This window comes from Metopolophium dirhodum, chromosome 7 (assembly GCF_019925205.1).
Source record: "Metopolophium dirhodum isolate CAU chromosome 7, ASM1992520v1, whole genome shotgun sequence".
NCBI classification, from domain to species: domain Eukaryota; kingdom Metazoa; phylum Arthropoda; class Insecta; order Hemiptera; family Aphididae; genus Metopolophium; species Metopolophium dirhodum.
In genome coordinates this window covers 33,417,273-33,433,430 of record NC_083566.1, presented here as the reverse complement: position 1 = coordinate 33,433,430, position 16,158 = coordinate 33,417,273, and the positions used below count along the sequence as shown (strand labels likewise).

The window sequence follows — 16,158 nt, the reverse complement described above, 5'->3', positions numbered from 1 at the left end:
ACATTAACAGACACTGCAGTACATTAAATTTGTACTATGTTTAAAAAGTATTCAAAATCGCATCGGATAGAATTTAGAAAATTTTAATATTACAAAATGATTTTATTATATATAGTAGGTAGTACTAGGTACTCACATATCATTATATCAAAATATTTATTATTAATACATATTTTATTTTACTAACGTAAGATATTGGTTGAGTACACTTTTCAAAAAAATAGTTAAAATGTTATGGAGATGAATTTACTTAAATGTACGACCATAGGTATTACCGATGTATCATATTATATAATATTATATAGTGACTGTTGGCTATAGATAGTGTCTCGAATCCGGATGGTAATCAATTTATGACGTATATTTTACATTTATCCCATGTATACGGAAATTCTATTTATTTTTCATAGCATATAGACGGAACCGGCCTAATTGAAATTACGACACGAAAGTATTAAACCAAAAAAAAAAAAAAATCAATCAATCATTTAGTAGGGTGAACCGTATCGTAAAATATCAGAAAGGCAGTGAGCCGCACAGAGTCACCAGCTAAGATAATTTGAACGACGGTGGCTTATATTCCTGCCTCGTATAAAAGCTGCGGGCTTCGGTTGTATAATGTATAAGTTTACAGCGATATAACTATAATAAACAATTAGTTATAAATTTACCGAATATTATTAGGCTCTTAGAAAATGATCAAAATAAAACATCGAGTGACAGCTGTAGTTTTTTCAAAAGTTTATACACTTCAGTTATTTTAATAAATAATAATATCGGTTGCGTTGAAAATATATTATAATATATTATTTCAAAAGTTAATACAATTTCACAACATTATCGATATTATTAGGGTTAATCAACAATACCGAACACGATAATTCTATAGTTTTTCTGAAAACGTAAGCGATAATAATATGTTATCAATTATAATTTATAAATATTTAAACATTATATATTTGATTAAATACGTCATGTGGCGTATATAATATTTATCTTTAAGCCGTGAAGTTATTCGTTTACCTCCACGCCCTAATAATATTATCAATGATTCAAGTAAAATATTCTAAGGGCGGCGTCTACTCTGGTCTCTGACTTATTGATAAAAAAACGTTCCAATGAAGTAGGAATATGTTTATATTGATTGTAATTAAAAGCAACCATGTCACAGGCGCATATATATTATTAAGTATTTACATTTTAAATACTTAATTTGTGGTTTTATATTTAAAAACAAAAGTTTGAATAAAAGTTCAAGCACACTTTATAATGATTGATTCTTCTGGGATTTGTCTGTTGAGTTTGAACCCACTTAATTAAAAAAAAAATACTCATTCATCGTATAAAAATAATAATATTAATGTACAAACTTATCCTCATACAAGTAAGAACTTAAAGTATTCAAAATATTTTAATAATCTTAATAATTTAGATTTGTATTTAAATTTTAAATGTTTATTGGAAAACACGTTTGAATACATATGCCCTCATGTCAGATAGTGCATTGTAACGCGGGCTGCGGGGAATATTATCTAATAAAATATTGAATATACGCTACAATAATTATTTCTAGTTAAATTGGCTATAACTCTGCTGATATTTTTCAAAATGATTTGAAATATACAGCATATATTTCTACATACAGTTTCCCAATTGGATGATGGTCTTTTCAAACTTCATTATTTAACTACAAATTGGTTATGCTTTCTCAAGACATTTTTTTTTCGTGAATCGTGTTGCTTTTTGTAATTTTCGTCCGGCAGTTTCAGATGTGTTTTGCCTATGAGTGCATTTTAAGGCGCTCTTTTATTTTTATAATTAGTGCGACCCTGCCGACCCGTTGGCTTCACGGAAGGTGCTTATAAAACAAACACATAAATACCGGTTGATTCACCGCAGATATGCTTTAATAATAAAAACCATTTTTAAGGACTATATTATTATCCTTAGTGGGTATAGGAGGGCTAGGTCAGTTTTTTTATGACAGAAAAACTACTAGTTCGAATTTTGAATTAAGTCCATCAACACATTTTCAAAAAAAATGATCCTTCGGGACAGTTCTTATAACTAGTACAATAAATTTGAGAACTTTAATATAATATGGTATTTGAGTAAAAATCAGAATTTAAATCAATTCCTTTTTAAATCGGGGTGCAGAACGTGCTCGGTGAATCAGTATGTATATCATTAAAAAGTTTCGATTGTCCATTACTAAGTAAATAATATCCATAAACCTCGAGGCTCGAAGTATATACGGAGAGGAAGCGAGTGTGTTAATTACCGGGACATGTTCTCCTTGTGTAGATACTCATATACGTGTACACGGGACACTCCTCTCAAGCGTATAGTAGAACCAATCTCATAAGAATTAAAAATGTGATCTTTGAGTGTGTTTAAACAATATTCTGAAAATCAAAGTTCAAATGATGTAATTTTTTTAAAGGAAAAAAATTGAGGTGAAAATGTTTGATGACTCGCTGTGAATTTACTGTACACTGCAGTTTTCGGTTGCTCATTACTAAGCAACCAATATTTATAATAAACCCCGAAGTATATAATATTATACGTGCGGGGAAAACGGGTGTGTAAATTATCGGGACGCGTGCATATCGTACAATATGTGCGTCAACAGAGGTGTATACCTATACATACGTCCGCAGATATTATAATGATATCAACAATAAAGTAATTTCACGGTGGCATTCAATATTTGAAAGTCTTAATTATTATAATTCATCGTCCCACCTATATTATACAAACACGCAACAACACAACAACAATAATTATAATAGTGTACAATATTGTTCAACTCGCCAATAACAGAGATTAATTTTTTCGTTTACTTTGTTGTAATATTTTTTTTCCGTTTTTTTTTTTTTTTTTCGGCAGAATCTGTTTACGATTGGCTCGCCCGCCGTCGTTATAAACAATAAAGGCGAAGCAATGAAAATAAAAATACGTCTAACAGCAGCGCCACCGTGGAAATGATTTCGCGCGATTTCGTTTTATAGATTCAGAACGCGGCGAGGATAAGCTACCGCTGCACCGGGTTTTAATACGAACCCTCGGTTATATGTATACGACGCAGTTCTTCCTTTTGTACCGCCCGCCCCCGCCGGAATAAGAGCCGACGAAGACGCTTTTTTTTCCCGTAACAAATGTTCCCCGATTCGTATTCACGTTAAATATTCAATCTGTGTCCATCGAGGAAGTTTGATGTAGATTTACGATTATACCGCCGCGGTAATCTGCCGCGGGCACTGCAGCAGTTAAGCAACATTTATCATTATCGTCATCAGCTCGAGTGCGGCCACATTGTATTATTGTTTTCGGGACGAAAAAACCACCGAGTGCAAAATATAACCACTGCGCGCTACCGTTATGCATATACGCGGTGATCCCAACAAAAACACTCCGCCTTACACCGGGCAAAAAAAAAAAAGGTGGATAAGTGGATGTCGCTCTGCTGTGCAGTAGGTTACAATAGTGGGTCACTGTAATGGATGGTGTTAAATTTGAATTCAATGATATAATATTATCATTGTATAAGAAAAACGATTCTGAGCGAAAACGGGCAGTCAGCCTATGATATTACCAGGGATATTTGATGATATTATTGTGAATAAAGTAATTTATATATAACCTATTTACGTGGAGCCTTGTTTTAAATTTTCAATCCTTAGCCATAAAAGTTAAACGTTTTATACATTTTTAACTACAATATAATTAATAAATTATAAATTTGATAAATGTTGTCAAAATTTGAACTTTAAATGCTTATAAAAAAAAATTGTGCCCATGTATTCTTAATATTTTTCAACTGCTATTAAAAAGATATATAAGGAGCCTTATATTCAATTTTCACGCTTTTTTACCCAACAAAAAATTTTTTATTGATATTTATTGAAAAAAAATTAAAAAAATTGAAAACTCACAGTGTCCGTAAACCGCTCAAAAAGAGTCAACATATTTTCAAAATTGTATGGTGTATAGAAAATGCTAATATAAACATTCAGTGAAACTTTCAAGTATCTACAGTCATTCGTTTTTTAATTACAATAACATAAGAAAATTGTTACATGAGAAATCGAGTGAATATCAAATGTTGTAAAAATATAAATTTCAGACACTCATATAAATTTAATTTAAGTTTCTTGTAAATATATTTTTTTTTGATAAAGGTAGACAAACTTATGAGTAATCTTATATTACATTTTCAAATCTTAGATTTAAAAAGAAAAATTTTTATGAATTCTCAACTCAAAATAATTTGCTAATTTTCGTGATTTTTCCGTATTTTGTCAAAATTTGAACTTTAAATGCTTATAAATAAAAACTGTGACTAATGATTTTTAATTTTTTTCATCTGCCTTTGGAACAACAACCTAGGAGCCTTCTATTAAATTTTCAAGCTTTTTTACTCAACAGATACAATTTTATTGATATTTATAGAAAAAAATACTAAAAAAATTGAAAACTGACAATGTCCGTAAGCAGCTCAAAAAGAGTCAAAATATTTTCAAAAATTTATGGTGTATAGAAAATGCTAATGTAAACATTCAGTTAAAATTTCATGTCTCTACGGTCATTTGTTTTAGAGTTACACCAAAAACCAAAATCGATTTTCTCGAAAACAGACTTTGCGTAAAAATTCCCGTTTTTCCTTAATTTTCTTTTGTTTTTCACGTCGCTTTTGAAAACTACTGGAAAATTTTTACTTTTGAGTACCAACTAGATTCACTTTCCTATCAGAAAAGTTACTGTTGAAGAAAATCCAAGCACTTTTACTGTCCTAAAAGGTGATGACAGACACAAAAATAAAAAAAAAAAAATAAAAAAAAACACACATCATTGTAAAATCAATACATTCATCGCTTCGCTCAGAATCTAAAAAAACGCCAAGTATAAGAAATAACCGCTCAAAAAAAGTTGTGATATAATTTGTATAGGTCTTTGAACTATATAGATATAATTTGTATACTGGTTGCCATAGGTGTCGGATTTAGTGCATTGTAATGCGGGCCGCGGGGAATATTGACGGGGAATAAAATGTTGAAAATACTCTCCAATAATTTCTAGTTAAATTGGCTATAACACTCTTTGGATATTGTTGAAAATGATTTGAAAACTACGCCATACACGCTTCTACGTAAAATGTCCAACTAGACTGTTGTATTTTCAAAACTTCATTATTTAACTGCAGATTTGCCATACGCTTTCTCGGGAAAATTTTTTCGTGAATCTTGTTGCTTGCGAAAATCAATTAACGCTCCGGCAGTTAAGCGTGCGTGCGTCTTACCTATGTGTGTATTGTAAGGCTCTAAAATTCTTTTATACTTAGCAGTTAGCGCGATCCTGCCGGGTCGTTGGATAATACAATTATTATAACTTAAAATATTTATAACAGTTTTTACAAAATGTTCTAATTTTTACATTTTCACCGTACAGCCAAGGTATTTTTTGATTTTTTCAAACGACAAACTACATTTTTAATTTCTTGAGCATAATACTTTTCGTAAAAGTCGACGCATAAATATCAAACATATTTTTATTTAGTAAAATCATTTAAAGTTTAGAGTTAAAGTTCACACCACTCATCAGAATTTTGTATTATCCTTATTGATGGATAACAATTAAACTATCTATTCCATCTTAAATTACTTTTTTTAAAACATCGGCGTTTTTATAAAAGTCGTTTACACCCGATTATATTATGAAATTAAAAAAACAAAGTACAACATGAATACTACAAACGTAGTAAAATGGGTATATAATATTAGGAGGGTTGGAATGTCGTATATACTCGGGTCAAAAAGTACTGTAAACCTATAATGATTATTGTACAATAAAAAACGTGTACGCCTGAGGACATGACAGTTATTTTGAGTAATTCGCGTTATTAATTGTCGAACGACGACCACCACCATGGAAAAATCCAATAATTGGTACAAAAATCGTTTTTTTTTTTTTTTTGTAGACGCTCGTGGTATGCGTTTCGAAATAAAAGAATTGCTGAAACGTTTAACGCTTGTAAAGTATGATATAGATGACATAAAAACAAAAAATCCGTGTAAAACGTTTTCGAGGCTATTTGACGTAAAAAAATCTACGCGTCACACTCGTCACAGAAAATGTGTTTGTTCGTTCGCAGCGGAATCGCATTCCACTCACATCCAAAATAATATACTGCGACAACACTCGCTGACTATACTTTCCACGGATGTGTAGTTTACAATCAGTATATAGTTAAATAGTTTACGATCAAAATTATTATATTATACGCAGAATATTGTATTATTACACATCAATATAGTTTATTCGAATCTAATATCGTAAGTCCTACGCTTAACACTTTTTTTTCTTCAAAAATCATACGTTAATATACGTATAGGTACCTTTTGTAGAATTATATAATTTTAATAAGGCTAGGCAAACTAATTCAATTCAGTTCAATTAACTATTTATTTTTCAATTAAATTAATAGACATTTTGAATATATAAATAAATTAAGCCAAAAATTAAGTCAACAAATACTACGAACTTAAATTAAGAGGACGCTACACCCGCATGCCCTAGTTGTCTCCATCTTACAAACGCGTAACATTTAAATTTTAAAGCAAGTTATTTTAAAACTGTTAATTGTTCAAGCATTTTAAAATAATCACAACTTGTTTTAAAATTAAAATCTAAAAAAACCTATGATGTTCACCAGAGAATATTCTCACTTCTAAATTTTATAATAGGTAAATTCGCTCCAATATTAATTATAACAGAGTTAAATAGATTATCCAGAATGTACAATTTGCTGTTATGCTTGCTGTTGTATTATATGGTGTAACTTATATTAATAAAAAAAACTTCATTAAAAAAAAAAAATAAATACTTAAATGGCAGACAAATCAAATGTTGTTGATTAAAATGGAATATTTAATCAGAATTTTTGTACATGAAACTTTATTGAAACTTTGTCTAATAAGTTAAACACTGTTTAACCTATAATATAACAATATCAAAATAAAGTTAGGGATACAAATTTGAACAGTTGCTATAATTACGGGTTGTGATTATTTTTTTAACAGGCTTGATTGATGGAATTTACTAAAACTGTGGAAGAGCTGGTTACGTATAAAGTATTGAATTATCACTTATGGGTAACAAATAATAATAAAGTTGCAAGTCACGACTTAAAAATATCTACACTTTCGAACTTATGTGATTGTGTATGTTGATTTATTTGTTGAATGACTACAGCATATTAAATATTTTTGTATTATTTTTCAAAGCAGAATATTTTTCTGAGAATTTCAATATGCAATAATCGAATTTCGATCGCGTAGTTAATTAGCTAAAATAGTATCTATATTTAAAGTTTTGGACGAGCGCGGAGAGGGCTGCCAAAAGGCACACCCCGTCAAAACGTTTGACCACTGCACCGCTCATCAAAACTTGTGAATAATTAACTAAGTTTGGAGATCGATTTATAAATTATATTAGGTATTTAAATTATCAGAAAATATTTTGCTTCGAAACACAAAGTTAAATATTAAATATTTTAACATTAATTTTATGTTTTGAAAAAATCGATAACGATGAAAATAGTGAAAGTATAATTTATTAGTGACTTAAAATATGTAAAAAAAAAAAAAAATGTACAAAACTGTTGATACTTTTCGGTAAAAATGAATGTTTACTTTAAGAGAATCACATTGTTACGTTAACGAACGTGGCAGACGCGATGGTGGTTTAAATCTAGAAGTACAATATCTTTTCCCCCATAATTCTTTAGTGACACAATAATAAAAGGACGTGGCGATTTCTGAGTCATAATAATAATAAACCCTTCGTAATATTTAGGTAATCACAGATGACTACAACAGCTTATATTGTCCGTCAAGTAGATTTCCGCAAGTCTCCTGCGCTTCGCTATTCAAATCGAGATCAATGTGCAAATTTGAATCGTCAGTAGGTCATAGATAATTAGGGCTCGGATTTTGTAGCAAAATAAATCATTAAAAAAGCATTTTAAGTAGCCAAAAAAAGCCAAAAAAAGCATTTATTAATTTAATTCTAATAAAGCAAATTTCAATTACACATAAAATTAAATATTAAAAAAGGAATTCACAACCATATATTTAGTCAAGTTACTTTCATTGAAACTCATTCTATTGGGTGTTAATATATTTTTATACATAGAAAAAGACCTATCCACGTCAACCGATGTAATCAGTACATATTTCATATAAACTAAATCATTTGAATCATACTGTTCCACATTTACGTTTAGTGCAGTGCCATTATGAATACTATTGACTTTTTGAAGTTCTGCCCATCCATTATTTTTTGAAAAAACACGTGTCGATTGATATTTACCGGCCAACTAAAGTATTAGCACGTGCTATAAAAATACGTAGGTATAATTCAGATAATTTTCCCTTTCCTTGAGTCGTAAATACAACTATAGATAATTGTAGATAAAACTTTTTCGGCACAATAACGACAGTTATTTTATCAGTCATATATTTATTACTGGTTTTTTCACTGGTTTTATAATTTCTGGTAATACTAATATAGTCCAAGACGTTAATATACATAGAAATAAGCTAAGTTTTCAAGAAAAATATATAAAAATCAAGAAAAAATAACCAAATAGGGGAAAAGCAATAAAAAGCAGATTTTATGGAAAAAAGCAAAAAAAAAAGCAAAAAAAAGTTTACTTCATTAAAATCAGAACGATTCAAAACGTATTTATATAAAAGAATTATCTTTCTATCACACTTCCCTCAAAAGAAGCATTTGCTACAAAACCCGAGCCCTATAGATAATATATAATATGTAAATCGATACCGGTTGGATAGCTGGATAAGTGTTTGGGAAGGAAGTGTCTTAACCTTTTAAAAGGTATGATTTCAAAGATACCTAACTCGTTTGTCACGCATTCGACTTATAAAAATATATAATACGACCTATGCTCTTCCATACACAACAATATCAGCTATAAGGTATATACATTGTCGTTAAGTCAAAGACTAGAGAGTATAATATTTTAAAATTGAACACATACTTATAGGTACGAATATTAGGTGCATATTTTAAATTGTACTAAAGGAAATGTATACATCTACGACAGTATAATAGTATAGGTACCTATATGTGTTCTCGTTTCAGACAACCCGCGATGTACATTTTATGTTAAATACAGAGGCATATGCAATGGGGGGGGGGGGGGTGTCTTAGGGAGGGATATGACACCACTGCGAATTATATATCATATAAATTATTTTGTAATCGAGTATACAAATATTCATATCATTAATGTTCTTTTCTACCAGAACTATAAGACAATTTTTAATATAATTAAATTGCTTACCGTCTTATTATATTATAAGATTTCCATATTATCGTGGGTATATAGTTTTAAAAGTGCTACGCTCATTGAGTTTCAAACGACAACTTTTTCCTTATCTCAAACGACGTCTGTCTACTATGCGGATAATCTACCACCAAAAAGGCGTATTGCATATCATATTTCCTGAAGAAGACATAAACCTTAAGAAAATCCTAGATACGCCACTGATTGTATGTGCCCGTACAACCCGCCGTTTACCTATTATATCGCGGTATCTATACATATAGGTGTATGTGTGCAATTCCATGTTCATATTTTTTTTTACTGTTATCCGAAATTCACAGATCGATATACACGTCTGTTCGCCCCCAAAACAACGTGTATTCCAAAATCACATCCGTCCGTCTGTCTTCTATGTACTCGTATTGTTATACAGTTGAAAAAACATCTGTTCAATTATTATATTATGCTAACGGCAACAAAAAAGTTATAAAAAACCGCAGCGGAGCGAGGGACGTAACGACTTTAGGGGTAATATATTTCCCCTCGGCCGCGGCCGTCGTTCTCGTATCACTGTTATAATCCCCTCCCATGCCCAGGAGAGTTCCGAAATAATTTTTTTTAGCATAAAATATCTAAGTATCGATATATTATCACAGCTATCCCTGTGGGGAGAATTTATTTAATTTATCATTTTTTTTTTCGCGAAACGCGCTATTGTATGGCTTACCTATATATAGTATATATAGCCATATAGGTTAACAGGAACCGATATATCAGGGGTGAGCCACCCAGTGATATTTATTATTTATTTAGTAATTTTATCAACGTTACCAAAAAGTATTGATAATGATATCGGGCGACTCTTGTCTAAAACCACGGACCACGGTTTTGAAATTGGAAAAAGTTGAGTTCCTCGCTATATTTTGTGGCGTGATAATATTTTTAAATAGCCCCCCCCCCCCCTCCTTTGAATTACGGATTAGTTACGGAATAAGTACGGAATTGGTCCGGAGTAGTTACGGAATAGATACGGAATAGTTCCCACACAGCATACAAATATTTCTTAACTATTTGGTAAGAACATTTTCAGGAAAATATTATAGTTGTCAAAATATTATTTTTACGCGTGAGTGTTTGGCAGAATTTTTACGTGGGCCACCCGTAGGTAGAGATGGCGGTGTTTCAAAAATGTTGATACCGGTATCCGGTATTTGTTTATTACCGGTATCTACCGGTTTTTCGGAAATACCATACTTGGCGAATCTGTTAGTGTTTCTAAGTTTCCGACCTAGGATAGGGTTATTATATTATGTCATTACGATTATATAAAAATAATAAATAATAAAAGTAGATATGCCTGGTAGATAAGTTGGTATTTTTGGTAATTACCGTGGCATATATAGTATTTTCGGTAACAACGGTAATTACCGATTCACGGTATTCTAAAATACCAAATATACCGAATATCGGCATTTTTTAAATACCGGTAATTACCGGTATACCGAAAATACCGCCAGCCCTACCCGTAGGTATATGCCATGTCCGGGTAGGGGATGACGGCCTTTCTCTCCGGACACCGTGACTGCCCGAAGAAAAATGCCGCCCACGGTAGTTAGTCCGCTCGGCCACTCCGTCTCCAATTTATGTAATTTATTATGTTTATTAACATAATATTATAAAGTTTAGACGTTTAGACAATAGTGCTGCAGCGCGAAATGTTATGCACTTCGTGTTCAATATTTGTCGCACATTAAAATTTAAATACCAGCAGATGTTAATTGTTTAGGAATATTTAATAATGCAAAACAAAACAGAAAAATGTAAAATATGCGCATATTTATGCGTAAAAATTGAAAAGTAATTGAAGTAATACTACAAACAAAATATAATAATTTTAAAATATTATGCAAAATATCACTTTAGTATAGATACATTTTATTTTAGTTTTATACTATTATAATATTATGTAAATCGTAGTAGGTGCAATTCTCAAAAAAAAATTCTCAAATTAAAATTGCAAATAGTCTTTATTATATTTATTTATGGATACCTATATACACTACAAACCTTTGCTATAAGAATTATGGTCGGACGTATAGATCTCATGCGTTTTTCTCAATGGTTCAAATATACACAATTCGTGGTGTTATATGCTCGCCACTATAGAGACGATTGTTTTTCAGAATATAATAACGTCTGTATGTAGGCGTCTAATTATCTTAGATATTTTGCTTATGCACGACAAGACTATTGTATCGGTCCTGTCGGCAATTTAGTCTTGAACCCGACTCATTCGAGTTAGGTAGTGTGCACTGTGCTTGTAGTATAAATTACATTTTTTAAAACTAATAAAGTTTAATATTCTCATTTAAATCAAAAACGTGTGTTCTTTTTATTAATAATAGACTATTAAACAACATTTGATTATCGCCCGCTACACAGAGAACGGTTTCAACAAATTGTCGTCTTCGGATACAACTTAAGTGGGAGGACATAATATTAAATATATAACAGAACATCACAGACATACGTGGTGACGTTCATAACCGTGGTAAACTAAATCGCACGAACATGTCTTATATACTTACGTAAAATATGTGACGAAATTTAGTTGTGTTAATATTTTACATAATATTTCGACGATTAGGCATAAATCGTTCGAAGAATTTGGTGCCTTTAATACGCTATCAAAGCTTGCAGTATAAGGCATAGGGGCTGTCAGAAAAAAGTGAGAGAGTGTGTGAGCCCACCATTACACTCTGGGAAAGTAAAACTTCTTTCATCAGTAATTGGGCCAGTGAAATTATAAGTAAATTAGGGAGAGTGAGAAAAATTAATACAATAAAAAAAATATGTAATTTACGATAGACAGTTTTTAAAACGGGATTTTAATTTCTAACGATTTGATTATCACCGTAGCAACGAATAAAAAATTATAATATTATAATATCAATTCTACTTGAAGGCTATAATAAATAAAAAAAATTAAAAAAATTCAGACTGATAAACCGTCTCCGCTCAGAATCTTTTTTCTTGTCCAATGATATTATATAATTGAATTCAAGTTTAATACAATCCATTATACATTGTCCCACTTGTAACCTACTGTACATCAGAGCGACATCCACTTACCCGCTTTTTCATTTCGATTTTTTTCCCACCCACACCTCAAGAAAGAAGTCTTACTTCAAAAATATTTCAGCAGCGACAGACTAATCCAACCCCAGATGTGGTCGGTTCGTGGTTCAAACATTTTTTTTACAATAATAATAATATATAGAGTGTCAATAAAAAAAACAATATTCTCATACTGCTCATATTATACAAAAAAATAATATAGATACCTTAATTTTTTAAACCTTTGGAATGGTAAAATAAAAATAAATTGAGTAAATAATATCGGTTGGGTTGCTACGGCACGGCACGATCAAAATAGGTCTGGTGCACAAATTGATTGTGTTTCGATATACACCGTGTGTCATCGGCTCTAGTAAATAATAATAGAAGTACAGTTACCTGAGAAATTATCCAATCGTTAGTTGCAGCAATATCGCTTGTACACTAAAAGAGCTGCAAAAACTTTTCTCGATTTTAATAAATAATTTTTTAAATTGCTAACCACCTATATGTCCATAATAACCAATAATAATTCGTTATAAAAGCCTAACATATTTTTTTCGTTAGCTTACGTGCTCTTGTACCATATATGATGTATAAACGAACGTGTCCTGACGTGTACTGACCGATCAACGTAGAGCCTAAACTATGATAGCTAGATACAGGAAATTTGCATATAGGGGTGTATTAAGAAAGGCTTTTCAAAATTTCACATTTTAAAGAAGTGATCACACTTAGAAATTCATAATTAAGGAAATAAATAAGGAATAGTATGCGGCACCCCGATTATCTTATCTATTATATGATCTATTATCTTTTAAAATTATAATTATATTTTTTCTGAAAAAAAGCACTTGAGAGATTTTTATATACTTTAAAATTAAAAATATTATGATTCTTTAAGCATACGAGGTTTTATAAGTGCATTTTTTAGGATTCGTGGAGCATTTTATACTGCAGGGGTATTTTGATATTTCAAGTGCATTTTTATGGTGATTTTTTAATGCATTAAATTCACAGCTCTAATTATTAATTATTAACTATTATTAGGGCCCGGATTTCAATGCAAGGTGCATCTGTTTTGGGTGATGTTAGATAATGCTTTCCTGCAAATACATAATTTGTTTCATGAAAACAGATACCTATAGGTAGTACAGGTATAAGTGAAACTTATATTTTGCATTATTTATGTTTTTCATTTTTCGAGCATTTTTTAGCATTTTTTAGCATTTGTAATTTTGTTAGTTTTAATGCATATTTCTACATAAACGATTTACTACTTTAAATTTCTAAAGATAATATTTTATTAATTTGTTTTTCTTGATGTTTGATGGGGTTTTCCATACAAATTGTGTATTTATGATACGTCGCCACGTCACATAAACATTTTTCAAAATTTCAGTTTTTAATTTTTTCAAAATATTTCATAATATTTTACTATATTTTATTTTTATAATAATTTATTATGTCAATTTTTAATGGCATCATTGCGGTGAAATGCATTTTATGCTGTTTTCAAACGCATATTTTATTTGATGGTTTTCAGAGCAACTCGGGTTCTAATATCTATTATCTATACAGTTGTTGCACGTTACTTCTTGTGATGCGACGGGTCCGTGAAGCAGTGCACGCACGTCATGATAAGCAATATGAACGCGAAGTTCAGGAAACACGTGACGGCGATGATGACGAGCACTTCGTTGGTCGTGTAGCACATGCTGTCCGGCGCGGCGTGCTGCAGCACATGCGGTGGCGGCGGCTGCGGTGACCGGGATGCAGTGTCGTTGCCGCCGGACGCAGCGACCAACGCGTCGTGCCGGTGGTGATGCCGGCCCGCGACGGACGCGGCCGGGGCGAACGACGTCGGCCACCGACCCGCCCGTGGCCGGCCATCTGTTGGGCGGTGCCATTTTGTGGTGCTTGCCGTGGTGCCGGGCCGAACGCCGTCCGTCTGCACTGCCGCCGAGACCGCCGCCGCCGCCGTCGTCGTCGTCGTTCATCGCCGTTCAGCGGTCACCGCCGATCATGTCCGCGATCTCTGCCTTATCTGCCTCAAATGCCACTGGATCCCGAGTCTGCGGAAAAAAATCAACAAAACTTTGATAGTATTATAGAATATTTTATTTAATATTTAATTTAATTTATTAATTTACTTTTAGCCTTAGGTATAGGTAATACAATAAACGTTTATTAGAACAAACGCGTCTTTAAAATTGGGAAGTTAATTTGGAAACGAGACGACATAAAAACTCAATGGACTTTAAACGTTATTAAATATTTTTATAAAGGACGCAATGAGTCAGTGACATCGCCGTAGAAAGGCAGCAAAAAATTCAATATAACCAATATAAAATGCATATAAAAGCTTAACCGGGAAAACAAAAAAAAAAAATTAATCAGCTTGGGTACTGAGTAATATTAAATATTGAACAGACGGTACAATTGACTGTGTTATTATATACATAATAATATAATATATTCTTTATTATTAAATTTAAAAATACACAGTGAAGAGGTGAAAACATTGTACATGGTAAATATTAAATATAGAATCAACGAACGATACACGTTGCCATTCACACGAAAGCGTTTACTTTTTTATGGGTACCCCCCAAAGGGTTAGGACCGAAAACGACGCCATACCCCCACGATTTCACCGTCTAACATAACCTAACATAATGACAATTTGCGTTCAAAAGACCTAATTTCGAGGCGGTTTGCGTTTGGGAGAGTTTGTAAAAATTTCATTGTGTTTGGGCAATTTAGCGTGATGCGTTTTGGGCGAGTGAATTTAAAACATCGTAATATGTTAGGGCGACCATTTTTAATATCCTGCAATCGAATCAATGCATTGTTAGTTTCGTTTTGTAGTAAAAATGTTTTCATCTTTAAGATCCACATTCATATAGTACACTATACGTAATAAGTAATAACTAATGCTATACGTCTATATATTCTATTCAGAATAAGACGACACCAGGCAACCACGGTAAAAAAAGGTTTTGCCACGTAAATCTGCAGGTGTGCTCTTATTCTGGACAGACTACAACACTATAACGAGTTCACGACTCCACGTTTCCAATGTTCGAGCAAAACTGATATAAATTTTGCCATAATATTATAAAGTTTAGGTTGACTATACAATATATACAATTTTACATTGACCTTTACGATTTTATCTTTAGCATTTTAGCAATATTGTCAAACTTATAATGGTATGAGAACACTACCTGTGATAATACATTAGTCTTTAACGTTATTTACATTTTTAAGCGAGTAAAATATTTTACAATATAGATATGATGCGCGAAACTCGTTCGGAAATTAAAATTTCGTAAAAAACAAATCAAAATAATGTTCTTACTACCTTAGTATCTTATCTTTAAGTTGTATAATAGGTGAATTATTCACTCTAACATCAAAATACTGACGACACAAAATGGTTCTGTTGAATGTAAATTTAATATGACGCGCGGAATGTTGTACGCTTGTAAGATAGAATCCCTACAATGGAACCAGACAACAGCAATATCATACAATTTTACACAAATTTCTCGCACACGCACATCACGCGCCCACACACTCACCCACACAAACACACGCACACGAAGTGGTGTATTTATTACTATTTAGGTATATTATATTATCGTCCTATACTCAACGCTATTTTACTGTACATGCAGCGGTCGTCG

The 16,158-nt window shown here is 31.8% G+C and overlaps 1 pseudogene; it reads right to left on the bottom strand.

The window, feature by feature from the left end:
* Positions 1-16,158, bottom strand: part of LOC132948413 (uncharacterized) — a 225,651-nt pseudogene that overhangs the window by 19,206 nt on the left and 190,287 nt on the right.